Raw genomic sequence first — 26,006 nt, forward strand, 5'->3', positions numbered from 1 at the left:
AGGGTTAAGAGTTTCTTTAGCAGAGGAGAAAATGGCAGAAAGATGAAGAAGGAGAAGAAATGCGTTGCAGACAATGGATGACAGTGAGTTAATAAGACGCAATAGATTAGATCAGACAGGGATCATGTTTGTGACCGATCTTATAGAGACACGCTAACATCTCCGACACAGCGTAGAAATGCCGTAGCACCAGAAATGAAAGTAATCACTACATTAAGATATTTGGCAACTGGGAAAATGCAACAATGCAGCAGTGATGATTTGGGTCTGTCACAACCTTCTGTAAGCAGAGTGAATACAAACAATTACAGCACTTTCAGAACCTCTTATTGTGTCGCAGTTCAATTCGTTTCCACTGGACATTCCCACCTTGCAGGCTCATAGACTGCATTTATGAATATAGCAGGCTTCCCTGGTGCGCACATGCAGGGGGGATGAACCATTAATAATTTGTGCTATAAGCTCCCACGTCTACTCCTTGCCCCGTGCTGTGACACCCGGCCCGAATATTCCTTTAACGATGGCCTTGTGTTCATCCTCTAACTGGGCTAACAGTAAACGCTGTTCCTCTGTCCAGTTGAGTTTTCTCCTCCTTCTTGTTTTTGATTCCATGTTTGCTACATTAAAACCAACATTCAAACCACCACTTTAATAGACATGCCAGCAAATAGGTGTAATTGGAAAGAGTGGAACTATTTTTATCCTTCTAAGCCAATGAAATACCTTATAGGAAATTAACAGCATTGTAAAAATAAATAAATAATTTTTATTTATAAGATTTATATACATAAATATATAATGTGTGTGTGTGTGTGATAACGGTAAAATAGGAAAAATTACGCATGTAATTTCAAAATGAAGGCTTAGAATAGACCCTATGCTTAAAATCGCTCTCTTTTTTTTCCTTCTTGGACAACCAACCAATCACAGTATTCAAAAGATTGTGTCATACATAGCAACGGGGTCAGCCAAGCCTCCTAACTAAGATGAAAGTTTTTGTCTTTTCCTTGCTCAGAGTTGCTCTCAGATCGGTCCCGAATCGCTCTTAAACTAAGACTCCTACGTAGAAGTTTTTAAGCTAAATTAGGAGTTTTCTGAGAGGATTCTTAGAAGCTTTAAGAACATGGGCCCTGGTCTTTTAGGAGAAACTATTGCTTTAAGGAAAGAGAGATGGAGAGCATTATGAAATGCAGAGTGCATAAGCAGATAGTCACATCAAGTAAACTCTGTGTAGGCTATTGTTGGGGTAATTTGATGATATCGCTGGCCAATTAGGAGTGTTCCTCTGTTGCAGAGCTGGTTATGCAGAGACGGCACAGACATCTAAGACAGCGGGAATAGAGGCTGAGAGAAAACTTTGGAAGTACTGTTATACATATTCAAATGCAGTCTGTACAATGCAAAACATCCAATGCCTAAACTGATGTGAATCACATGGAAAAATGTAGAAAAAAATCTAACCTAAAGCAAAACCAAATGCATGTTGTGTAATGAAGTGGTTAAATCAGTGTGTCGTTCATCTGGAAGAGCATAATGCCAGGGCCTTCCTGTCAGCGGTGCTAATGTCTATGTTTATGAAAATCACTTCAATATTGAATCCTATTGCTGTAATACAACAGTTATCTGCATTATTTTCTGCAGAGAGAGAGAGGGGAGGGGGAGAGGGGGGAAAGAAGAGGGGGGGGGGGAGAAAGACTGTAATTTTCTCTCTGGTCTTGGTTTGACAGGATCAATTCTTGTTTGTAATAATGGGTTCTGGGCGTAAGGCTGTCTGAAGACTCTCACTCAGAGTGCACACATTGGTATGACTCATAGTTTTACCTCCTGTTTGGTACAAGCGACTCAAAATGTTTGTGTGTGTGTGTGTGTCCGAGTCTTGTGTGGGTTGCTGCATCTGTAGAAAACTTTGGCTTAGGGCATTCCAAAAATCGTCCACTTGATGGTGAAGACAGTACATTTCATCTTACCTTGTCCCTTGAGGTAACACTTCGGATGTGACAACAAAACATACACTTCTCTCTCTCTCTCTCTCTCTCTCTCTCTCTCTCTCTCTCTCTCTCTCTCTCTCTCTCTCTCTCTCTCTCTCTCTCTCTCTCTCTCTCTCTCTCTCTCTCTCTCTCTCTCTCGCTCTCTCTCTCTCTCTCCATTTTGCTCTTGCTTCCATGGCAGATGTATGGATGAAGCTAAAAAAAATCTGTCAAGAACATGTCAGCGCTATATTTTACCTTAAAATCGGAAGGGAACTATAAACGTTTATACATAAGGGACTCTGAGATTTGAGAGTGTTGTGAGGAAAAAGTGGTGACTGCAGAGAGATATGTGTCAAGCCCGGTCATGGATTTAACTGCGTGGTCAGTTCTGATTTTCCATTGAGAGTTCTTTCTCTGTCTTGGCTTTGGTTTAAGCTTTGTCCAAGAAACCATCATGAATGGTGACAGATTTAGTCTATCATACTTGTTCAACGGACTGCATCAGGATCTTTACACCAGAGAGTCAGCAAGCTGCAGACAGACTTCATTACCTGCACACAAAGAAATCCTCCTCTCTCTCAATATGCTCTTTCTTTCACACCGATTCTCCAAGGTCTGGCCCTGTTTGCGTCAAATCTGCTCACACTCTTTCCTCCATGTCCTCGCATGCTTTTTTTCCCATATGCTTTCCAAGGACACTTCACACAAGTAAAAAGCTTATATAAACCATCCAAAGACAAGATTAAAGGAATTTAAACGGAATAAATAAGAACGATAAAAGAAGTTCTAGGTCTAGTTGTAGTTATAAAGTAATCAATTTAATCTAATTGAAAATAAACACACATTCACTCTTCATATGTCTAATATGTCGAAAATGCAAACGTTTCTTTATGTTTCTTTCTTTTCGCTGAAATGCTTGAAATGCTTGAAACATGAACTCATGGATTGACAATATCTAATTTAAAAATCTTTTTTTATTTGAATGGCACTAAATGACAAAAAAAAAAAAAACATTTTAAAAAAAGAACAGTGATGTCAGTTGGAACAGATGAGTTAAATGGATAAGTTGGAGCTGAGAGTGAAGACAAAGCAGCCAGCCCATAGCATGCCAAGTGGCACCTCATGAAGCTGGTGGAGAGAATGCCAAGAGTGAGCAAAGCTGCTATCAGGGAAAGCGGCAGCTACTTGAAGAATGTAGGCTTTTTGGTCATGCAAGTGATAGTTCTACAGTTTTTCTCGATTGCTTAAACACTATAACCAGGCTTTTGAACTAAAATTTCAAAACCATAATGCCATTTATCAAAAAGCACAATCATTTCACTAAACTATAAACACTATTCCCTGTTTTGACACATGAGTCAGATTTGTTGAACTTTCACTGCAAAACTCTACACACAAATCCCTTCATTTCTCATTGCCTACTACACCATGTTGTCATTTAGAAAGCACTAACATTCAATATTGTTCACTCAAGTCAGCACAGCTTCAGCTCATTTAGCACACAATTACCCAGGTGGAAACACTAAGAGTCAAAATTTAACACACATCAATCAGATCCTTCAATAGATAGATAAAAGGGCCCAAATCAGTTTATTGAGTTTTGGAACAATGTATCCAGAAAGACATGAAGGAAGAGATCGAGGATAAGGAGGAGGAGGAGGAGGAAGGGCAAGAAGACAAGCAGTCTCAGATGAAATTCAAGCCACTCTAGTTGCCCATGTCTTAGTCAGTGGTATGACTATGAGGGAGGCTGGGCTACGAGTAAGGCCAAATTTGAGTCGCTTTACCGTCACCTCGAGAGCCTTCAGGGAGGTGTGGTGGCAAACAAAATTACTGAATAAGAGACAAACATTTCCAATAGTCTTTGATGAGGTTTATTTTCTTGCAAGAAAAGGCCAGCAGTCGTACAGTCACACAGAGTGGCACAGAGTGTGACAGTGAAGGGAGGGCTTCCTTTCTCCTTTATAGTCTTGACTCCCAGAATGTTATCTTTCTAGGCAAATGATGGTATTTCAACCATATGTGGAACATTCTTAGACATGTCCATCATATTGTCTCCTTGAGTGGAGGCCCTCCTGTCACGTCCCAACACTCTTTACCATTCCAATACAATTCCATATTAGAATAAGGTTTGTGTGTGCTCTTTTACTGTCATATGATGGTCACACACATCTTAAGTAAATATAAAAAAAAATTTAGAGGAGAAAAAAAAAGCAAGCAACATAACTTACCAGTTTTGGAAATGTTGTTTTGAATTTATTGACTATGTTAGACTATGTTGTATTGTGTGGGATTTTGAGGGCTTGTGTGTCCTGTCTGAGGGCAAAGTTTGGTTTTTCAGCAAGAGTGAATGGTTTTGAGGGTAGAGCTTCATTTTGACCTGAAAATAGGATGTTTGGGGAATTGGGTGAGACGTTATGGATTTGTGTTTACAGTTTTGAGAATATGAGGCATAGTTTCAAGAAATGTGTTTAAGGAATCGAGAAAAACTGTAATGACTTTACTCTTATTCTAAAGTCTAGAAAATTTTGAAAAATATATGAATGAGGTGTTGTGACCAAACCTTTGGACTGGTAGAGTGTGTGTATGACATGTATAGTCGATCACCGATTCCATTGCCCATCCTTCACCGACACCGCATTGAATCCCCGGGTTTCATTACAGCAGACTAATTTACAGCAATTACATGGCTGATTTTGAATGGAGATTGATTCTGTATGTGTGTGTGTGTGTGTGTGTGTGTGTGTGCGTGCATGTGTGTAAAATCGAGAGACATAGAAAGAGAGGGATTTTAAATGGAGACAGGGGAATAATGGAGAGAAGATTGTAATTGTTGCATCTGCTTGTCTTAACACACCTCAGTTACAAAGCGTGACACACCTCTCTCATCTGAGAGTGTGTGTGTGTGTGTGTGTGTGTGTGTGTGTGTGTGTGTGTGTGTGTGTGTGTGTGTGTGTGTGTGTGTGTGTGTGTGTGTGTGTGTGTGTGTGTGTAGTGTGTGTGTGTGTGTGTGTGTGTGTATGTGTGTGTCAGTGAAGGCTCCATCACTTTCAGTTTATTGATCTCACATCTGTAACTCTACACTTGTTGAAGAGCTATGGTTATCTCAAGATGCATGGGAAACAAAGCTTTAGAAGCAAAACATTGATTTTTTTTTTTTTTATTTCTCAGAGTTTTCCCCATGTCTCAGTCTGATTTCATAGGTAAAAAAAGATTCATGTCATTCGTTGAAAACCTTCTGTCTGAGCTTTCAAATCTCATTCGTATTTGCACGGTAAGCATTAATTTGATCAAAAATACAATAAAAACAGTAATATTGTGAGATATCATTACAGTTTTAACTTTTCTATTATAATATAGGATAACTTTTATATTATATACATTCAAAATGTAATTTATTTCTGTGATCAAAGCGGATTTTTCAGCATCATTACTTTAGTCTTCAGTGTCACATGATCCTTCAAAAATCATTCTAATGTTCAGATTTAGTGCTCAAGAAACATTTCTCATTATTAACAATGTTGAAAACAGTTTGCTGTTTAATATATTATGTTCTTTAAATTGTTTAATGAATAGAATGTTCAAAAGAATAGCATTTATTTCAAATTCATTAAATTAATCACTTTCATACAATGTAATGCATCCTTGTTAAATTTAGGAATAAAAAAAAAAAAATTAATAATAATAAAAAATCTTACTGACCCAAAACTTTTGATCGGTAGTGTAGGCCGATATAAAAAAAAAAATTTTAGAATCTTTTTATTTATTTATAGGATAGTAGAGGATAGACACATGTCCAAATTCCAGTGGTTTTATTAATCCAGCTCTGCCATGCAGTTTCATTATATGTTGATCTTGAGGACTTTAGCATGCATGAACTTTTCAAAAAAAAAAAAAAAACTGTTGTTTTAGTTGTTGTTTTTTTCAGCCAAATAAAAATGGACAATTCTTATATTTTCTTAATGGAATTTTGCAGTATTTATTATAAATAATTGATTTGTGCATATCGTTATTTTTTTCACATTCATGTGTCCTCGTAATCGTTAATCAAAATAACTTCCTCTCCCTCGTCTCAAATGATGTGGGCGGGACTACCTGTGACTCACACGAGATCACAGCAATATCAAACGACAATGATCTATTTAATTCCCGAGTCCTGCCCTACATTTACTCTTTAAGTTGTGATGGGCCGCATACCGTACCCTAAGAGAGAGCAAGAAAGAGAGAGAGAGGGAACTGTCAAAGTTCCCGGGCATAATGAGGGCTTTGGGGTCCAGTATTCACTTTTCCTGGCATTCATACGCAGACCACCAGTCTGAATAATTCATCACAGGGACTCAGGGAGTGAAATGTTCTTCCCAGCACACAACAGCATTGTGTAACCAGAGCTCTGTAAGTGTAAGCACCCGCTGGGGCCCTCTGTCATTACATGACCCTGACAACCGGAAGTCAACTCTGACTGCAGCGCTGTGTTGTGAGAGCCGACAGATGTTCACATTGCATTTGCTTGACAGCGAGTGCAGGTCTGTGTTTTAGGTCTATAAAAGATTGACTATGGAAGTAAAATAATGCTAAATGTTTTTGAAACAAAAAAGCCTGTTGAATTGCACCACTTGAAAAAAATATGCTTTGCATTAACCATGCTTGCATTTTAATGCATTGTATTTTTAGGACTTGCATTTTTATTGGCTGAAATTCAACATGGTTGAATATTTAATATTTCAATTCGAAACATTTCAAACACATTTTCAGGATTAAAAATTCAATAATCCATATTCACCTTTCATATTTCACTTCCTAAATATTCAAACTGTTTAAAAATAACTTTTCAACATTAAAAATAACCTTCTACAGGCAATTTTCGGTCCATTTTATTTCACTTTACAAATTCACTTCCACAAATTCAGTGGTTCAAATTCACCACTGTAAATTCAACATTGACATCCAGGAACTGCAGGAAAAGCAGTAGATTACCGAGCATAATCTCCATCTGCTGTTAGTCGACCTCACCAGCAGGTGGTGCAAGTGCGTGTTATTGACGAAGACCAGAGCAACAGTTAGAACAAGCCATTCATTCATAAAAACTGATGTACAGAAATAGTAAGTGTATTTGTGATTATTATGAGGGCTGTTTTTATGTTTAATTCAGTGTCTTCACGGTTACTTTAGCCTACATGCATCTTTCTCCCCCGGTGCTGATGTACAGATCAAATACTTTAGGATTGCTGGACAAATAAAACGCTTAACGTAGCTAAATGGACTTATACAGTGATATAAAAGACCAAACTCACACCTTATTGAGAAGGCTGTACTACAGTATATAGCTACAGGCAAGCATGGACTCTAACTGGGCATGGACTCTAACTGACTCTAAGAATATGAACTTAACGAGCCAAGTTTCCTAGTGGTTCCTAATCTAGTGAGCTGTCTACCCAGAAAGTAGTTTAAAAGTCACATTAGTCCTTTATCTTTAGGTGTTTTGTATTATAGGTCCATTGTCTATTGTCAATAGCTTAACGATGTATGATGCACTACTAAGCACGGTTCTGTTGGTCTGTTGGTTTCTGTTGCTGCAAATTTGCTTGACCAATTGAAGCTGGTGCAAAATCTACTTAGGGAAATCTTTCTCCCTCATGAAATTCCTGTAATGCAGTCGAATCTTAAAAAGTGTCTATAAACAGTGTAATCTAATTAAAACAGACAGTTTTGCACAATATTTATGAGCACTGTTTTTCTTATGCTCATTAGAATATTGTGGTTTCATTAAAGTTAGGATGCTACTTTAGACGGCAGTTCAGTAGGTTTAGGATATGAGTTATTATTATTATCAGATGAAAAGCATTGAAATCCACATGACATTACTAAACAGAGCATGCATGATACTGTTCCAAAATTTCCATCCCTACTGGAATCACAGGTGTAATCAAAATTATGTCCAAATTGCTCTTTATTACATGCTGTATTTTTGAGAACCCCAAACGGACTGACACCGTTGACAGCAGATGTTGATCAGTATGGTAGATCGTTGTATACTTGCCAATGTTTTAATTGACGTGAAACTGTATTTTACAGTGTATATAATTAAGATTTGTTCCAAAATAATAATTTAGCTTTTTTTCCATGGATATTTGCGTCAAACAGTGCATGCGACTGTCATCATATTCAAACCAGACTATTTAAATCTACACCTGTCAGTAACAAGGTTGGTGTAGATTTTGTTAGTAATAGTTTTGTGTTGGCTCAGTGCCAGAAAGCATAAAATAAACTTCTGCTTTCTTAACGAAATGTCAGATAATTTTCAGCTGTTGGAAAGGTTTTGATGATATTATTTTTCATTGCAATCCCAGAAGGCACTGCACAGGGCTCAGTGGAATAAAAAAAATCATTTGAAATGGCAAATGAGTCTAGAGGAATTAAACTGAAAAATAAATAATACAGTAAATCTAAGTGTTAACTTTGGACCCTGTGCGTATAAATTACAGGGTGACACTTTTTTTTTTAGCATTGCCGTTAGTTAATTTTCTCATACATTATCATACATAAGTCAAAGGCAAAAGTATGGCGGTCATGACACCAAGAAAAGTGAAAAGAGAATTTTTAGTTAGAAGTCAGTTGCCTAGCACACCTCAAAACAAAGTTACAGTGAGGCAACAAACCGCCCCCAGTTATTTACTTCAATTTCAGATGCAGAAACACAAGCAAATTAATAGTGTTTGTTTTCTAACAGATGACAAGAGGTTCGCTATTAGCCTAATAAGCAGTCCAAAAAGAATACAGCTCTTAAGTAATGTCATCAGAGTAAACATTAAAGGTGATGTGTGTAATTTTAATGTTCAGTGTTTAAATATTTTTCTTCCACAGTTTGATATTCATAGCCATTGCTCTGTTTACAGATATTCGAACATCCCAAACAGCCTAGCTTAGCAACATTGGCTCAACCTCAAGTTTTGGGTGAGTCTATCTGTTTGTTGAACAATGGAAGGTGGAAGGAGCGTTCAGGAAACCTGTTTAAAAAAACTATTTTTTGCAATTCTGTGATGCTAGTGGTGCATAAGAGTACTGCAGTGATGACATATTTTGTAGGCCAAACTGGAAGTTAGCATCACCCTGGTTCCCTTGTCAAAAACCCAATAGGATTTTTCCATTGGCTTTTGGATTATTGCAGAAAATAAGCTTTGTGAACGGCAAACGTTTATGATTCCAACACATTTTTGTTCATCGTGATAATCTTCACAAAAAGCACAACTTCAATTAATTTTGAAGCCTATATACAGTCGGCAGAAGTAAAAACCTAAATATAGGGTATAAATAAACTCTTTCAGTCTTTCTCAAAACATTTCCCCTGAAAGTTTAAGTTAGAATAGATTGCAAAGAGCATGATTATGCGGATTAGTGAGTATGAGTTTACCTGTTCAGTGTGATGATGTTTAATGTCCTCAACAACCTCTGTAGTCGCATTTAGCCACTCGCTAGCAACCTCCTTTTTCAAGACACAAAAACTTTTGAAAAAATGACAGGGGGTATTACTTATGTATTTTAATAAAATGGGAAAATATCTTGAGCTTGTTTTAACTACAGACCTTGTTCAGAACACCCCCCCCCCCCCCACACACACACACACACACACACACACACACACAGAGATTATTGCAGATTATCTCTGAAATGCTATTAATTTTTCATCTCTCTGGACCCTGACAGTATAGAAGCATAAGTATTGCGTGATTTACGTCTGCATGGACCTGTCTCTAACCAGCTGTCAGAGAAAATAAAAACATTTGTAAATTATTCATCTCCCAAGGTGTCGGTGGTTAAAATGACATGAATTATTCACTGGCATAAACCTGCTGATACCTTCACATTTAAGAAGTTGGATATATATTATTAACCAAGGTTGTTTTTTTTCTTCTGTAGCTTACTGACTGAAAGGACGTGATAGCACAGATCGATATCAGGTCCAATCTCACACAGCTGGGCCCACGGCTGCTGATTTTATTTACCGTGCTCTCTGATTACTAAAGAGTGTGATATCTGTAAATATGACTGACTCTGATGGTGTATATGCTTTGGTATATGTGAATGTGAATGTGTGTCTGTGTAGGCTTTTCTAAGTTCTGGAGGAAAATAATATTGAGCTAGAGTTGATTAGACACCTGGTAATTACTGTAGTGTGCTGTGACTCTTGAGATACTGTAGCTGTGAAGGACATGTAACCACACACGCATGCACAAACACACTATTGCACAAACACACATGTTCTTAAAGGCATAAACATGCTGTGATTGTGCCATGCATCTCAAAAAGATTGTTTCTATAGTGGGGACTTTTTATTGATTCTATTGTGATTATGATGTGTTCTGTCACATACAACTAAATATAGTTTTTACATTTTCTTTGAGTTAATATTTAGCATATTTTAAAGACGTTTTCCTTGAAGGTATAGTTTATGGCGCCCACATTGTAGAGAAAACTGGACCCATACACACACACACACACACACACACACACACACACACACATGATCTGAGGCTGATTACAGAGTTTAGGATTGCAGTTGATGGAAGAGAAGTGGTACTCTTCACCTTGAGAGGAACCTTGAGGAAGAGGAGAACGAAAGAAAGAATCATGAGATATCTGTCTGAGTTCAAGAGATTGTTCTTAAATGGACAGAGTCATGGAAGAAGTGAAGAGGAGGAGAGCAGAGAGTGTTTGATTACACATGAAAGACAGTTGTAAGAGAAGAGTTTCGTATTAGAAGACAGAGTGTTTCAGAAAGATGGATTTCTGATTGCTGGTGAACAGTATAAGGTATTTTTTGCATGCTGGGACAAACATGGGAGGATGGTTGCTGGTTTGCTGGTCCCCAGCATGGGAAGTTTTGCTTGAGAGCAGCATGACTGCTGGTCCAACATGGAATTCATGCTGGTTTATGCTGGATTTTTCACCAGGGTAATTAAAAAAAAGTGCATATATATACAGTGCTATGCATAAGTTTAGACACCCATGCTAAAGTTGACTAAAAAGAGGAATAAAAAATCATCTTTTGGAAATTGAACTTAATGCCTTAATTAAAAAAATTAGGAAAAATCCAACCTTTAAGGACACCAATTTTCTTTGTGAATGAATAATGTATCGTAAATAAATAAATGTTCTTCCTTAAAATACAGGGTGCATAAGTCTAGAGATTGGCATGGAGTACTTTCCATAAGATCATCTCTCAATGCAAATCAAACCAGCTATTAAGCTAACTGAAATAAAACCATGCCAATCTCTAGGTATGGTGAAGGGTATGTGATGATGTGGGGCTATTTTAATTCCAAAGGCCAAGGGAACTTTATCAGGATGCATAGTATCCTGGATCCATGAAGTAACTGGCCTTTAAAAATAAAAATCTGCCTGCCTCTATGGGAATTTAACATAGGGGTGTCCAAACTTATGCACCCTGAAGAACATTTATTTATTTACGATACATTATTCATTCACAAAGAAAATTGGTGTCCTTAAAGGTTGGATTTTTCCTAATTTTTTTAATTAAGGCATTAAGTTCAATTTCCAAAAGATGATTTTTTTAGTCAACTTTAGCATGGGTGTCTAAACTTATGCATAGCACTGTATATTGACTCTTGGACTCCTGCGAAGATAACCTCTAATATCTTCGCAAGAGGTCCTCAAGTTTTCATTTACAAAGAGGTGAAGAGGTGAAGACAGAGATGATGATAACAACTGGATTTGTGAATGAAAACGTTTGCAAAACTTGATGACCTCTTGCTAAGATTTTAGAGGTTATTCTTAGAGTCGGTATATATGCACATATTTAAAAAATCATAAAGTCAATTTTTCATAATCTTTTTTTATATAATCATAAAATTCGAATTCATAAAATTCATAAAATAAAAATAATAAAAACTACTAAAAAGGGTCTTTATGACAATTTCCAAAGTAACTGTAGACTTATCTCAAATTTGATGAATTAATTTTTTTAAAACATTAATGAAAATGGCAATTCATCCATATCTGGGGATCAATTAATGAATGAATGAATATATAAATATTTATCTATTTTTTTTTATAGATTTAAAACCATTTTACTGTAATTTAAAACCAGTACATTGTCTGTGTCACATACATGGTGATATTGAACAAACGCATGACGCAGAATATCTCACAATAACTTATTTTAATAAACTAGGAGAATATGCACAGAATACGCAGAGAATACTTTAACATTATGACACAAACTAGGACGAGAACTTACAAAGAACTGATCAAAACAGGGAGTATAAATACACAGGGAAAACATAATGATAGACTGCTGAACGTAATCGATTACAAAGGAGACGAACTAGGAAGCAATAAAGGCTAAACTGAACTGAAGCACAAAAAAACAAACGCATAGGAACGAAAAGACAACTGAACAAAACATAATCCTGGCAGTCTGCTCCTAATGTGAGGTGTCATTCATGTCTATAGCACAAAAAGTGCAGGATGAGTTACATGGCAAATTTAGTTCTTAGGATGCGGGGGGGGGGGGGGGTTGTTCAAATCTACTATGGTGAAGCTTGATGATTATAATGCCACAATAACAAAGACTAAACCATGGTTGTTCAAAAGTATTTTTTCTCTCTTTCTCTTGTGAGTAATTCTATTCTTGTGAAATTTCTCCTTTTTGGCAATGTTCTGGTGTTTGTTCTTGCTGTTATCTATGAATTGCAGATTTCCATTTCAAAGGGCAATTTTACCCCAGGGGGAAAAAAAAGCTGCTGTATTCTCTGCCTTTTCGTTCTGTTTAGCGCATCACTCTAAATTTGATACAGACAGATCAGAAATCTTTTGGAGCTGAATGAATGAATGAAAATGTCTGCGAAAGAAAGGGTGATGGACAGAGGAATTTAACACCTCTCTGCACGTGTCTCTCTGGGGGCTCTCCTTCCCAGCATTCCTCTGGAAATTACACCTGTCAACCTGCAGACTGTTGGCCAACCTGACTCACAAGAGCAATGTAATATTGAGACAGAGAGAAATGGATGGATGATGGATGGATGAATGGATGGATGGATGGATGGATGGATGGATGGATGGATGGATGGATGGATGGATGGATGGATGATTAAAGATTAAGAGACTGCAGGATGGAATGATGTCCAGGAATATAAAAGGAGTTTGGTGACAAATGGAGAGATAAATAGATACGGGAGAGGGAACAAGACAAAGGATTAGACAGACATAGTGGGGGAGTGTAATGGAACAACAAATCAAATCACTTAGAACAACAAACCACTTAAAAGGAAAGAGACGCTCCTGTCTGCATTAACGCTCCAGAGAGGCCAGGAAATGGATGTGTCCACCATAGACAATTGAAAAGTGAAGACAAATCACTTTACTAACAGCACAAAGACAAACATAAGTGAAAGAGGGTAGTCTGGACACACTTCACTTTTTGAATAGATCAGAGTTTTGGCACTGACATATGGACTAATACAGGGGTCTCAAACTGGGATACAGGGGTGCATGGTATTTATTTATTTATTTATTTATTTGTTTGTTAAATATATTTCTAAGAATATATTGTTTTTACAAAGTATAGGGTTGATAAAACTATCAGATAAACCCTGCCCTAAATGGCATGTAAAAACAAAATGGAGTAGTTGGCCACTTTACATGTCTAAGTGGGCTGTCTAAATAGTTCAAATAAGCGGACTAGAATTTATGCCGATGATTGTACCTGAGAGTGAAAAAGAAAAGCAGGATGTTAACCCTTGTGCATCCTTGAGGACATTTTTGGCTTTTTCAGTTTTGTTTTTTTGATCACTTTGCCTGTGTTAATGCTAACTGCATAAAATTTGGCACGGGTGTGTATTTTTATTGGAATTTTACTATTTCATCATCATTTTCTTTAAAAAATCTATTTTGCACTAGTTACACAAAATACTTCCTCTTAGGACCTTAAGGACAAAAATGTCCCCATTGAAACCCATTAAAACTGCATTTTTTAATCCCTGTGCCGTTTAACTATAAAATGATGCAATCTTTTTTAATAGGCTTTCATTCTGTTGGCAAGGCTTCAAAATTGACATTTTTACCATTTTTTATCAGATGGTGCCATTTTTTCAGGTTAGGCCTATAAAGCAAATACTCGCTGTATTCCTGTTTTCTGCTTCGGCATATTATAGAGCCAACTGGATAAATTATTCAACGATAATTGTGTGGGTTTGTTGGTATGGATGTCTAAGTGTGGTTGGTATGTGTGTTATAAAAAAAAAATGTGTTTGTGTGCTTGTAATATTTGAGAGAGAAAAACTCAACTGCAAATCGAAAATTCAATCACTGTGTTCACCAGTGGAGTTTTGCTGGCATCCAATGGGGAAAGTCTGGTACTGCGCCCAAACAAAATCTTACTGAAAGCTCATTTTTTGAGATATCATCCTCAAATTCGGAACACAACCTGTTTAGATTTATGGCTTTGAATTTATATCAGTTTTAGAGTTCCAAATGTTTCATAAAATATATATTTTATATAAAATATTGATTATAATGTTCATAAATATTTTTCATAAACTTAAACTTCTATAACATTTTTTTGGTTGCACTTTTTTTCATTTTTTTCACTTCAACAACAATCTGCCAAGGGTCTTCTTTAAAATGAGACCAAACTTAAGTATTTGCTCCCAAGCATAACATTTTTATGAGAGTTTTTTGACTTGGACATTTTTGTCCCTTTTGGACCTATGAGTAAGTTTTTTTTTTTTTTTATGTTAACTGCATTAATTTTGGCACAGGTGTCTATTTTTATTGTAATTTTACTATTTCACCCCCATTTCATTTGAAAAAAAAAATGTTGCACTAGTTACACAAAATACTTATATATATTTTATATAAAATATTGATTATAATGTTCATAAATATTTTTCATAAACTTAAACTTCTATAAAAAAAATTTGGTTGCACGTTTTTCACTTTTTTCACTTCAACAACAATCTGCCAAGGGTCTTCTTTAAAATGAGACCAAACTTAAGTATTTGCTCCCAAGCATAACATTTTTATGAGAGTTTTTTGACTTGGACATTTTTGTCCCTTTTGGACCTATGAGTAAGTTTTTGTTTTTTTGTTACTGTTAACTGCATGAATTTTGAGCTATTATAGAGCCAGTTGGATAAATTATGCAATGATAATTGTGTGGGTGTGTTGGTATGGATGTCAGAGTGTGGTTGGTATGTGTGTTATAAAAAAAAAAAGTGTTTGTGTGCATGTGTGTGTTTGTAGTATTGAGAGAGAAAAACTCAACTGCAAATAACAAAGCCAATCACTGTGTGACTGTGGGAGCACAAGTTAAGTCTGTGCTCCCAAGCTTCAACTTTTTATGACCGTTTTTTGACATGGACATTTTTGTCCTCTTTGGACCTATGAGTAACTTTTTTAAATTGATGCACAAGGGTTAATCAATTTCAAAACACCATATAGGTATCCATACTTCAACATACAGTACTTAAGGGAGGGTTTGGTGCCTCTGTATGTGCATATAAAGGTCCAAATTCACAGATAAAATTAGTTTAGAATAAGAGAAAAAGAGGGACAATATCATCCCTTTTAAAACGAGCGCACATCTGTGTGTATTTATTTGGCTCTTTAAATGCACAACTAGTAGGCTAAAGAAAGGGGTCAGATAGGTGGGCACAGCTAAGCTCTGGTCTTAGGTCTTTACATGAGTCAGACAAAACACATCTGTGTGTGTGTGTGTGTGTGTGTGTGTGTGTGTGTGTGTGTGTGTGTGTGTGTGTGTGTGTGTGTGTGTGTGTGTGTGTGTGTGTGTGTGTGTGTGTGTGTGTGTGTGCGCGCGCAGTCACATCTGTGATTCACAGCATGCTACACTCACTCACAGTCATCACAATCACAGTCACACACTCTTGCAGTAGATTAACAGAGGACTCCTCTTGAAACACACACACTTAACGGAGGGCTCAGCTTGAGATAAGAACACCGCGGGTCACTGCATTCTCTCCTCCACCAGTGCTCAACTGAACCCAGAAACCCCGGCAAACAGAACACACAACTGGGGGACGGGGTATGTGGACCCAGGTCACAAAACAGCTGCTTTTAGACTGTGGCATGATACTTTTTAGTTTTTTTTTTTTGTCAGCCCAACCCCTTAGATGCAAAACATTTACTTTACTTTATATTTAATTTACTTGAAGTACCCCCTGAGATTTTAAGTTAATATTTCAATAATTTAACAACACATTTGCATATTCGCTGTTCTCTGATGCTGGTTTATGGTTAAATGATATGCAAGATAAACAGATCAAATATTTAATATGTTTTTCAGTAAGTGTTTTATTTTGATTGTTTTTATTTTAAAATTATTCATAGGGCTGCACAGCTTGGACAAAAAAAACATATATATTGCAATTATTTTGTCATATGACAGCAAAATTATATTTCATGTCATAAAAAATGTTCATGCTGCTGCTGCTGAAACCAACTAAGACTTCTTTCAGACTATTATTAGTAGTAATAGTAGTGGTCATTTATATAGCGCTTTTTACAATACGGATTGTTGCAAAGCAGCTTTACAGTGATAAGTATAATTAGTAGTAGTAGCAGTATTTTTAACTGTAATTATTAAAAATAAAGACAAATATATTACTGCATTGTAAAAAAAAAAAAAACAGTTTTTCACTACAGGCTACCAATATATATATATTTTTTAATTCTTCACTTTAAAATGTTCAAACCCACAAGCTTTTAAGATTTTAAATCCGTGAACATTTATTTTGGCAGAATACTGGTGAAATTTTTCAAACTTCTGTCCACAGAAATGTTGGAAATCATTCCCAAAATGCATGATAAATCCGCTGCAGTTACCTCACGAAGCCCCATTTGGGAAACCCTGCTGTAGACCCACAGGACTGAGGCTTCTTTCACACATGTGCAGAATTTAATAAGATTTCTCAAGTTCACATCCATCTTACTTCTTAAAAAGCCATAAAAGTAAAGAGATTTGGTTTGTTTTGCGTAAAGGAGGGGCTTGAGCATAAGTGCTAAGCCCCCGTCTGAACTAATTAATGGATTAATGTTAATATAAAGTGAAGGCATTAAAATAATGGTTGGGGCTGAGGTAGTGCAGGGATGCTTGAAGAGCTGTCACAAGAGTGAGGTGAGCGATTGACGGGACACTTACTGTTAAACCTAATAAATACTAAGGATTTTCTTCAAATTCATTTCAGATAATCTCCTGTAGTGCAAGTAGTAGAGCAGAGGGGAGATTGGGAACATTGTTTTTAAGTAATTCCCGCGTAGCTTTGGATTTGGCCTCTGTAAACAAATGTTCTCCCACGCTGCAGGTGTCTCAGACTCCATGAGGTTTTCCTCCAGGATTTCCGTGTTGTAACTGCGTTCACAAGCCTCACAAGCCTTCCAGGGCTGCTGCAGGAAACCTCCTCACAGCATGTTGCTTCCGACACCATGATTCACAGTAGGGACATTGTGTTTCCTTTAAATAACGTTGCACAGTATTTGGTTTGATGCCATGCTTATGACAAATATGATGTTTAGTAGTGATGCACCAAAATGAGTGTTGGGTAATTCAGTTTGGGTAACTATACTCAGTATGCTGTTCAGGGTGTTGTGTTCTCAGTTGAGAAATTAAGCCAGTCGTAGTTCTTCAGCAATGAGCCGCCTCTCAATATTTCAGCCAAACAAATTTTACAAATTGCTAATTTAGCATCCTTGGTCACAGTGAAGCATTGCTGACATGTGTCATTGGAGAAGCGCTAATTTGAAAAAAAATTCTGTTGCTTAATCAATAGTGTTTAGTCTGATTTTCTTCTTGCACGGTCAGGTTTTGAGGGCTGCTTTATGATTTGCAGCTGTGCCAAACTGTTCCCATTTCTTAATTACTGACTCATCTGTTCTCTAAGGAATACTTAATGACTTGGAAATGTTCTTGTATTCTTAAATGCCTTGTGCTTTTTAATTATTTTTTCGCAGTGTTGCATGGAACTGTGTTTTTTCTTCTTCTTTATGCTTTAAGGGGTGCAACTAAACTTCAGATACATCAGTACCTTTCAGACAGAACTTCATTTTTTTTAAATCAATTGAAATCTCATGATGTCTCAGGTGATTTCCATTAAAAAAAATATGTGAGTACTAAAAGCCAATTGGTTACATTCATTTTGTTGGATTCATTTATATTGTCCTTGGATACTAATGTGTCATTCAAGTGGAAAAAAATTCAGAGCACATGAATGACTAAGTGAAGTCACACTGTATTACGAATGGGTAACTTGGAATTCTAGATGATACACAAGTTGCTAAGTTGTGACGTTGGAAGTGTTGATTTGAAACATTGTGGAAACACTGATCTATAATATAGATAATATCATATAATATATATGTTACCTATATAGAGATCAATGAGTGCAACGCAAGTCTGTAGAATTTTATAATGAATTTTAATTTTAATACCCAACTCGGAGGTGCAAGTTTTCCATGTGCACTTGAGGGCAGCATATATTATATTACATTACATTCTTACTATAGGGTCCGTGTACCTTCTGGTCATTTGATCTTCTACTTAAAAAGGAATTAGTTAAATGAGAAACAAATAACTATATATAAACTCATTTTTTACTCATGAACCAAAAATACAAAAAAACATCTGTCAACTAGTTTTGCCTTTCACATTTGCAACTGCAGCTTGTTTCTTGAGGGGGGAATAGAAGAGGGAGCACATCCCGCCTATCCTAGTACATTTACATTGGCTACCGGTCAAATTTAGAATTTATTATAAGGTTTTAACTTTTGTATTTAAAGCCTTGCATGGCCTGGCTCCAGCTTACATTACAGATCTTATTTGTCCCTACTCCCCCCGGAGATCTCTTAGATCCTGTTGTCTCGCTTGAAACCTAAGGGTATGTTTACACGATAATGCTTAAAACGGAGAAGTTTTTCCTTTGAGTTTTCCACGCACAGACGACACCATTGTCAAAACGATCCCCATTCACACGGATCCGCGAATAAAAAGTTAAAAAGTTGTACGTTTTACAGCCCCTAAATGTTAACAGAGCTTTTTCTGTAGTAGTGTCACGGATTCAGCAAGCATGCCATCAGCACCAGGTCCTTCAGCTCCACCCACTCGTTCACAATCACCAGAATATTAACCTGCCACACCTGTCGCTCCCTCATCAAACACCATTCATAAGCACAAAGCTCACACTCACTCATTATCCAGTCTCGTCTCGACAGGAGAGTGAACCTACTACTCGCCTGTGTTTCTTTATCCTTCTTAAGCTACCTGTCTATCAGACTATATCTCATCTTCCATCCTGCAAAGAGAAAGACTTGTCAGTTAAGTGTGACTGTCCATTGAACTGCTTATACTCTTCACTTACCCGTTTGGCGATCCAAAAGATTGAAACCTATCTGTGAATAAAAACCTGTTCAGTTAATCTCCGTGTCTCACCTCCTGTTTCATGAAAATTATCCCCAAAGCTGTGGATATTGCTACCTCAATCTGTTAGATTGTCTGCTTCACTACCAGCTTTCAAGTCGTCCTTGAAAATGTACCTCTTTTTACTGGTTTTAGCTTTTTGGGGGGCTTGTTTTTTGATTAATTTCTTTGGCTATTGTGGGATGTTTAATCTTTTCATTTTTAACCATTATAGTTGTGTTATTATTTATTTTTATTGTAAAGCACCTTGGTCAGCTTTCATGTTACTTTAAGGTGCTATATAAATAAATATGACTTTAACCTTGATTCTTAAACAAAACAAAAAAAAAACTAAAATCAAAGTGTTTCTCATTTCCCTTTAAGTAGAAAATAAGATGACCAGAAGGTACATAGATACCCTACAGACACTGTGGAAAATCATGGAAAAATGTATATTTATAATTAGATAGTTTGTACTATAGACATTCATAATTTTATTTCAGAAGGATGCGCAACAAATAGTAACAGGATTTGTCATCTGAAAGCATCAGGCGATTCTGGAGTAGACAGATTCATTGACTATAATAGGGTTTCGCATTTCAGCGCACCGCCTCACACTGTGACGGATGTAAAATTAAACTATGCCTGTTTTTGATGCAAGAAACCTTGACTAACATCATAAGTGGATTTCAGGAGAAACAATCATATAAAAGAAACAGCTCCAGATCAAAGATGTGAGCAAGTGTGTGTTGTTCTGATTGATGGGTCAACTGCCACTGTGTTTATTTGCAGATACACATTCAGAAGATTCTATCTCACACTATTTGTCAATTCAGTAACACTGTCCTTGTTACATGTGTTACATGTATAGTAATAACTGTAAATTATGCATAATTACATGCAACTAACCCTCAATCAAATCCTAATCCTACCCTAACCCTATAGTAAGTACATGTACTTGCTTAATATTACTCAGTACTTAAATATATAATTAAACTGTTACAATGACACCTTAAAATTAAGTGTAACCGTCAATTTTACAGTATGCCATTCTCTGTGTGTGTGTGTGTGTGTGTGTGTGTGTGTGTGTGTGTGTGTGTGTGTGTGTGTGTGTGCGCGTGTGTGCGCGTGTGTGCGCGTGTGTGCGTGTGTGCGTGCGTGTGTGCGTGTGTGTGTGTGTGAGTGTGAATGTGTGTGTGTGTGTGTGTGTGTTTGTGTCCGGGCCACTATTGGGGAAATCGATGTAGTCTGAGGGAAAGGTCATATCTGTCTCTGCAGTTAATTAGTTACTTCAAAACACCCTGCTACCAACCTACAAACCTCTCAGTCTCACACACATTCTTTAATGTACACAAGATGATTCTGCTTTTATCGCTCATTACTGGAGATGTCAACTTCAGAAGAGGAGAATAAGGGATGTTCTCACACTCAAAATATATTTATAGCGCATATGCCATTTTAGATTAAAGTAAACCGCCTGTGACAACTGACCAGATATAAACAAAAACCAAATGCGACACAAGCAGAGTGAACGCCTGAAGCTATGCCCATGAGAGAAGCCCAATTCAAACAGCTCACCTGAGGTGTTTTTAGCTGTGTGGGTGTAAGACGCTTAAATAAGGGATAAAATGCATCCTATATGGATTTAATATGAAACGCAAGTCCGTTCCCTTCAGTCCGGAATGATTCCTTATTAGAAAGAATGGTTGGCAGCCCTACTCATTACAAGCATTTCCTTGTTTGTCTATGATCTTCTCTACCTCTGTTACATCTTCACTCTCTCTCTCTGCCTTATTTCAGTCCTGTTACTCTGTATTTCATCATTTAGCTCTATTTCTGCCATATGAATGCCTTATCGCCCATGTGTCATATCGCCACAGAAAATCACAGGTGTTTAAGGATATTCTCCAGATTCTCCCAGGAGCGATTTCGCTTAAATTGGTTCAGTGAATCAGTGGATACTGGCCAATGTCTTCTGAGAGATGCAGCACAGAGCTGGATAATGAGAAGGCCTAATCAATCACTAAACGTCTGCCGTAGGAGAGATTTGAGGAGCCCTCTGACCACACACACTACTGCTTTTCAGTTATAGAAAACTTATATTGTTTTATATAGAGCTTGTGGCATTTTCTATCCTCTTACCCTAAACCTAATCCTCACACAAAGCTTTTTGCACTTTTAGATGTTAATTAAGTCGTTATTTAGTGTGTTTGTTAAGGCATTTTCCAAGTGGGGACTGTTGGCTGATTTACATAATGCATAAGATTTCAGGTTTTAGTATCCTTCTGAGCAGTGGCGCCTGCAGCCGTTCGGTTTTGCATACAGTGTGTATACCATGAGATGTAATCATTTAAAAAATTTTACATAAATGTTAAATGGATTATTAATCACTCATGACATATTAATTCAAATGTGTGTATGTGCGTGCATGGGTGGGGGGTGAAAATAGATTTGATTGGCTAGTTTAGTTTTGTTTAATTTTTCCACAAACACAAAATTACATTACAGTAAATATGCTCATTCAAGGATGTGCATTTATTGCTTGGACAGACCAAGAAAAACAACGAGATAAAGTTTACTTTCTTGACTTTAACTTAATGCTGTTGAACTGAATATATACGAAGCAAACTGTTTGCTAAAATAACCACAACAATAACAAAAACACTGAAATAAGAGTGCGCTTTTTATTTAAAATGAAGAAAAGTTAAAGACCCACTCGTCATGTGAGGAATGTTATAAAATATCAGGTATAGAAAAAATATATATTATGAATAATGCAATGAAATTTCAATCATCAGTGAACTAGCCAGAGAAAGAGAACAAACAGGGAGTGTGTAACGTCACCAGCTGGAGTGCCCTTGAGAGCCACCAGAGGGCACTCCACATCAGACTATTGTCATTCCCTCACTACATTTCCCATAACTCACTGCCCGGACTCATCATCCCTGATTGGATCCACCTGTGTCACATTACCTTGTCAGTCTCAGCCTATTTAAATCATGTACACTCATTCCTTTCCTGCGAAGTCTTGTTTAGTGTTACACTGCAATTCCAAGCATTCTCCCTGGTTTCATGTCTCTTGGTTTTTGGATTTCTTGCCTGTTCCGTGGATTACTATTTTGCCCATGTTCCCTGCCTTGTTCTATTTGTTTGTATGGACTGCCTGCCTGTGTTTGGCCTTGTCTGTACTTTGGATATGGATCCAGCAGTTGAGTTAGTCCGCATGCGCCAAGGTAACCACACCCTCGAAGAGCACATTCATATATTCCTGGACATTACAAATGTTTCTGAACTGCCAGATTGTGCTCTCATCGACTTTTTCTGTTACGGGCTTAACCATCCACTCAAGGACAAGTTAATCCACGATGCTCCTCAAGGGTCGTTCAGTGACTTTTTGTACTATGCCCTGCTTTTGTGTGGTTCCTCCTTCACTGTTGGGGAGGATGAGGAGGACATGTCCCCTAAACGTTTTTTGGGGAGGGGCATCACACTCCAAGATCCAGTGGCCACGGAGCTTGGCCCACCACAGTCACCAGCATGCCCATGTCTGCCTCTTCACGTCATGCCTGCCGAGCCTGAGCTTCTTCACGTCATGCCTGCCGAGCCTGAGCTTCTTCACGTCATGCCTGCCGAGCCTGAGTCAGTTCTGGAAGTTCAGACAGCACTCATAGTCGCCACTGCGATTTTGAATGTGTGGGCAGTACCCACATCGGCTCCAGCCCGTGAATCCTTGGCCAATATGGACGCCGTCCTTCCAGAGTCTCGTCCCGTCATGGCTGCCACCACGCCTGTGTCTTCGGACAAGATGGCAGCATCTACGCCTTTGTCTTCGGACAAGATGGAAGCCTCTACGCCTATGTCTTCGGATAAGATGGCCGACTCTACCACTGTGTCTATGCCGGTGTCTTCAGACAAGATGGCCGCCTTTGCCCCTGAACCATTGGAATCGCCCTGGCCCCCTGAAGTGTTGCATCAGCCCTGGCCCCCTGAACCGTCGGATCCGCCCTGGACGCCTGCTCAGCCTGCTCTGCCCTGTACACCTGCCAGGCCTGCTCAACCTGCTCCGCCTCACCCCTAATTTTCACCAACTGTGGAATGGCTGCGGATCTGCTCCGGAACGGCGGCGGAGTCAATAGGTTTCCATTAAAGTCAATGTGTGTATTTCCACTGACTGCGGAACGGCTGCGTTCCGACTCCGGCGATTCGCAGCCCTCTGGAGCAGATTCGCAGAGCTTTTATTTTTGCCGAATGCCGGAGAGCTCCGCAGCAATTCAGCACTTATATCGCGCGATCATACGTGAATTCGCGAGATCTTGTGGGTCCTCGTGACTTCAGCTGTCAGTCATGGCCGCAGCCATTCCGCAACAATTCTGGACCTGGTGGGTATTGAAGGACGGCGGAGCACGGACGCAGCAGAGCCGTTCCGCAGCCGTTCCGCAGTTGGTGGAAATCCGGGGTCAGTCTCCAGGCCCTCATCCGCTCCACGGGCCTGGACCTCCATCCTGCCTCTGGGTCTGCCTCCGCTCCACCTCCCTCCTGGACAATTTTAGGAGCGTCTGGAAGCCGCTCCTTTGAGAGGGGGGGCTTATGTAAAGTCACCAGCTGGAGAGCCCTTGAGAGCCACCAGAGGGCACTCCACATCAGACTATTGTCATTCCCTCACAAACTACATTTCCCATAACTCACTGCCCGGACTCATCATCCCTGATTGCATCCACCTTTGTCTCATTACCTTGTCAGTCTCAGCCTATTTAAACCATGTACACTCATTCATTCCCTGTGAAGTCTGTTTAGTGTTACACTGCAATTCCGAGCATTCTCCCTGGTTTCATGTCTCTTGGTTTTTGGATTGCTAGCCTGTTCCGTGGATTACTCTTTTGTCCGTATTCCCTGCCTTGTTGTGTTTGTTTGTATGTATGGACTGCCGGTGTTTGACGTTGCCTGTACTTTGGATTACGTCTTTGGATTACCCTGTTCAATAAATACTGCATTTGGATCCTCAACCTTCGTGTCTCAGAGCAGTTCGTAAAAGAGTGAGTGACTGGAGGTAAAAGCTTTTTATTTAATTTTTTCATTAATTTTTGAAAATGATTGAACTGCTTTTAAAACAATATTTATAAATCTTATGTGGATATCTCCATATTGAGACTTTTTCAGCTTTAGCTGTAGTCCCCAAAGTATAGCTTTCTAAAAAGAGTCTTTCTCGTGTACTGTACAAAAACACAGTTGTGTAGGATTGTTTGAAGATTTTTTACTCTCTCACATACATCCATGTCAACAGCCTCTCTTCTGCAGAACTGTGGGATCTTGTGTAAGTGCTTTATGGATGTGTGTTAGCAGGGCATGTGTCCTCCGCCTGTTACATCAGAGCTGGGATTTTAATCAACTCGCTGTATTCCACACACACTCCATAAAAACATCTGTAACCCAGCCAGCTCTGAGATAACATTTCTAGCATATCCCCAGAGCTTCTGATGTGTTTGGGTTTCAGGTTAGAGGAGATTTGATGTCAAATGTAATGACATTTTAAGGATTTATGGGCAATCTGCTTATTTATTGTAATCTGTGAATTGTGAAGTGATTTCTGTGCTCCAAATGGCATTGCAAAAGTAATGGCTGTTTGCAAACAGATGATCCAATTTATATCTAAGTTTGCAGATGTTTATGACCTAAAGTGTCTGACATTGCATCTGAGATATAAATTTGATCAGGTATTAGATTTCCTGGGAATCGAACCCATGATGGCATTGCTACAGTAGCTGCAAATTTTCTGAGTGGCTGCTTTAACAAGGTCTGCTTTCATAGATGTACTTGTCGGATATGAAACCCCAAATGTGCATATTGAATGCAACGTCAGTCACTTTGAAACACAGGCAAAACGGTCCAAATGCAAACAAATGCACACTAGTAATGCACACTAGTAAATCAAAAATGTGAGTCACAAGAATGAAAACAATGGTCATAACAGTAATCATCAACAATGGTATGCAATACAGCAGTGTGAACACATGGCTTAAATACAAGCTGAACTGGAAATGACATGACAGGAGCTGATGTGGTAGAACCAGGAAGTGACAGAGTTGACAATACTCAGATGAGAGCTCCCTCTGGTGGACCGGAGCCTGATCAGATGTTACAACTATAAATGCTAGTTAAAATTTTGGGCCCTATCAAGCACCCGGCGCAATGTGGCGCCAGGCACAAGGAAATTGTTTTTTGCTAGTTTCAGCCTGAGCTGAAATAGCAAGTATACACTCACCTAAAGGATTATTAGGAACACCTGTTCAATTTCTCATTAATGCAATTATCTATCAACCAATAACATGGCAGTTGCTTCAATGCATTTATGGGTGTGGTCCTGGTCAATACAATCTCCTGAACTCCAAACCGAATGTCAGAATGGGAAAGAAAGGTGATTTAAGCAATTTTGAGCGTGGCATGGTTGTTGGTGCCAGACGGGCCGGTCTGAGTATTTCACAATCTGCTCAGTTACTGGGATTTTCACGCACAACCATTTCTAGGGTTTACAAAGAATGGTGTGAAAATGGAAAAACATCCAGTATGCGGCAGTCCTGTGGGCGAAAATGCCTTGTTGATGCTAGAGGTCAGAG

General features: G+C 38.3%; 1 protein-coding gene across 2 annotated transcripts in view; it reads left to right on the top strand.

Annotated features, from left to right (window-relative positions):
• Window positions 1–26,006, top strand: part of htr2cl1 (5-hydroxytryptamine (serotonin) receptor 2C, G protein-coupled-like 1) — a 90,787-nt gene that overhangs the window by 41,059 nt on the left and 23,722 nt on the right. Inside the window, exon 2 of one of the 2 annotated variants that reach the window (XM_079867926.1) lies at window positions 17,309–17,439. The exons of the other annotated variant lie outside the window; for it this stretch is intronic. The gene's annotated coding sequence lies outside the window, so the exon portion shown is untranslated. The remainder of the gene's footprint in view (window positions 1–17,308; window positions 17,440–26,006) is intronic. 2 annotated transcript variants of the gene reach the window in all.

Source organism: Squalius cephalus (genome assembly GCF_949319135.1).
Source record: "Squalius cephalus genome assembly, chromosome: 3".
NCBI lineage: Eukaryota > Metazoa > Chordata > Actinopteri > Cypriniformes > Leuciscidae > Squalius > Squalius cephalus.